General features: G+C 36.0%; 1 long non-coding RNA gene across 1 annotated transcript in view; it reads left to right on the forward strand.

Annotated features, from left to right (window-relative positions):
- LOC107010232 overlaps window positions 1–2,622 on the forward strand; it is a 16,962-nt gene extending 14,340 nt beyond the window's left edge. Inside the window, exons 16-18 of the long non-coding RNA XR_003576701.1 lie at window positions 811–1,758; window positions 2,026–2,302; window positions 2,387–2,622. This is a non-coding gene — a long non-coding RNA (uncharacterized LOC107010232). The remainder of the gene's footprint in view (window positions 1–810; window positions 1,759–2,025; window positions 2,303–2,386) is intronic.
- The last annotated feature ends 710 nt before the right edge of the window (window positions 2,623–3,332 follow it).

Consider the following 3,332-nt stretch of genomic DNA (forward strand, 5'->3'; position numbering starts at 1 on the left):
GGGGGGGGGGGGTAGAACAAATTGTGGAAGGTTGGTTAGTGGTGTTATGCCATTGTGTAGTTTTTTTTATCTCTTTCTTTTCTCTTAGGCTACTTTTGGAAATGTGGGTAGGAATTCAGTTGTTGAATTATGAGATTAGGAAAAAGAGGTGCAGGGCCTAGAGTTGCAAATCGACACTTGTACTTCCTACCCCTCAGCCAAGAAACTGACTGGAGAGTGCACTGTTAGGATAGAGATTCGATCTTCTCAGGATATTCTGTGGGGAAGTGCTCTGAAAAGCATGATCCCGAATTCAGATTCCTCAGTCAGATCGGAAGTTCAAGTCGGTCAATTGATGGCTCTCTTGCTCATCGCAGTCTGTGTAAACTGGTAAATACAGAAACTCTTCACAACCCCTTTCATCTAATGTTTTACTTACAGAAGATGCTTTTCTGAACAACAAATTCAGTGCTTTCTCTAGTTCCAGTTATAAATCTGACTGCTGGTCAGGTTCAGGATGGTGATCAGTCATTTAGGTAATGTCACTTCAAAAAGCCAACAAGTTAATGTGTGAACACCAGACCCGTCCATAGAATCACCTTGAAGATGATTATAGTGTTGAATTCGAAGTAGCTAATGATGTTAACCAGGTCTTAAATTAAATGTTTCCTAGAAGCAAGGAAATATATTTTGAGAACTTCTCCCGGTGCAAAATTCAGAGCAAGGCATCGCAGAGGTCAGAATTTTTGTAGGAGATTCGGAGGAAAAAGCTTAATTAACCAATTAGACATTCTGGATGAAGATGATCATCTTATGGATTTCGTTTTACAGACTAAAAATTATGGCTCTGACCAGCCATTTTTGTCCAGACCATCTCCTCTGCCATTAGATCCTTTGCTCGAGTCTGGATGAAGATGATCATCTTATGGATTTCGTTTTACAGACTAAAAATTATGGCTCTGACCAGCCATTTTTTGTCCAGACCGTCTCCTCTGCCATTAGATCCTTGGCTCGAGACCAGTTTTCAAGATGTTATTCTTACATCTCTGAAAATGGGATTGGAACTTCTGTTGAACATGAAGTTGTTTTCAAGTATAATTTTGGAAAGAACGGAACATAGTCTCTTGGTCCCTGCAATAAATTATTTGGAAAAAGAGGACTGCTTGTTCCCAAATCCTGCAAAGTTTGATCTCAATTTTTATGCTTTTTCTAGAAAGGATATAGCCAGTATAGGGGGACATGATCCATGGGATGTTTTGGTTCAGGTTCTTCTGAATTCTATTATGATGGAAATGATTTGATACATGTATTCTCGTGGTGAAGAGAATGGATGGGAACTCACATAAATGATTTGATACATGTATTATGATGGAAATGATTTGATACATGTCAAGATTATTTGATAACACGGGCAATGCTCCCCTCTAGGGTGGATGGGAACTCACATAAATGGATTGATGTTGGAAATAGAGGCAAAACAGGTAAGCTACAGGGAAGAAGATGAGTAGAAGAAGCCATTGCTTTTCGATTTTACCTAGAGAAAAAGAAGTTCTTTGCCACGAGTGAGTCTACAAGAAAGGCAGCAGGAAATAACAATATTAAGATTGTTCACGATGTGCCACTCATGCCTGGTAATTTGTGCTTGAGTGCTTTGACCATGCTTTTGCAGGTCATTCCTGATGAAATTGGTTACCAATTACTACACGACTACACTGACCAAATTTAAAACGTGGGATGGATCTGCAACATTTATTTTCAAGCTTCAAGATTATTTACCAGGTAAGTTACGATCTTTGTTTATATTTTGATCACACAACCAGTCTATCGAACTTGAAAAAAAATGCCATTTACCAGAGATTGCATTGCATTAAATTTTGCAAGATTTCATCAAAGTTAAACCTAACTCTGAGCATGAAGTTATATTGTTTTGGTTTAAGCAGGAAACTAAATCCGATTCACAAAAAGCTAACATCTGTCACACTCCTTGCTGTAACATTCTCTTATACTTGTCCCTGTCATATTATATTACATGCAAACCATTTGCAGATCAGTCTTAGAAGGTTGAGTCTAGCAGAAACCCGGGAACAACCTCTCTACCTCGAAGGTTGGGGTATGGTCTGAGTACATTCTATCTCCAGACTCCACTTGTGGGATTACACTGGTGTTTGCTGCTCTTCAAGGTTGTGTCTAAGAAACAGTTGCTTTGGAACTCAACCTTAGTATACTTTTACTACTCAAGCGGGCTCGATTTAGACTTGAACTTGAAAAGTCACAATTGTATTGGTCGTGACAGACGAAGCTTGAAATCATCCCTGCAGTGCAGGTAAGTAGAAAAAAAAATTGCTAGATGTTGTCATCTTATTTCATTAACTGTGTGCTGATATTATGCAATAATTTCACGCTGAAGATATCTGGTATGCGATCATCACATTGAAAGATAATCTGGATCTGGAGCACGATACACGTATACAGATTTAATAAAGAATTGTATGTACCAAATGTAATATTAGCTAGAATGTAAAGAAATGCGAAGATAATGATTGTAACATCATTTAACTGTTGAGATGATTAAATTTGTATGTTCCACCTCTGACCCTCTTTATTTTTGACCCATTAAAGAGATTGTATGATGTTTCATTAAAACTTTGAATCAAGGTTTACATAATTTATATTAGATTTACGTAATTAATGGCTGATTAAAGATTTCCAATAAAGGGGTTTTCGAAAAAGTGATTCCTAAGATTTGAACTTGAAGCCTCAAGTTGAGTTTTGAATCCCTAATCTCACGAGGTTTAAAATTAATATGGGGTTGGATAAACCCCTACCTCTTAAGTCCGCCCTTATAGGTGCTGCGAGCCAAAGTCTAGCAGAGAAATATTCGAGATCATAGGTTGAGGTCTGTCATAAGCAATCACTACATAAAAGAGAATGTGATTGACAAAGATAATTAGAAAATGTCACTTTCATGTTTAAATGTTAGTTAAAAAAACAACATGCAAAATGTATAATATTATAAATGTGTATGTTATATAAAGCAATATTAAATATTTGGAAAGTTTAAAATGAGATTATCTGATATAAGTAATCACTAAATAAAAAAAAATATGATGAACAAAAGATAATTAGAAAGTGTCTATACAACATGTATGATTTGTAATAATTAAAGTGCCAATCATTAATCAATTATGACCTCCATTAGCCACCATTTTCCTGCTTTCCCATGTCCAAGACGTAAATAATAATAATATTAATATAATCCAATTGTTTGGTATTTTTTGATTACTCTTTAACCAAAATTCAAGATATAGCAATCACTACTACACATAAGGTTATTTGACAATTTAAAAGTAATG

This window comes from Solanum pennellii, chromosome 2 (assembly GCF_001406875.1).
Source record: "Solanum pennellii chromosome 2, SPENNV200".
Taxonomy (NCBI): domain Eukaryota; kingdom Viridiplantae; phylum Streptophyta; class Magnoliopsida; order Solanales; family Solanaceae; genus Solanum; species Solanum pennellii.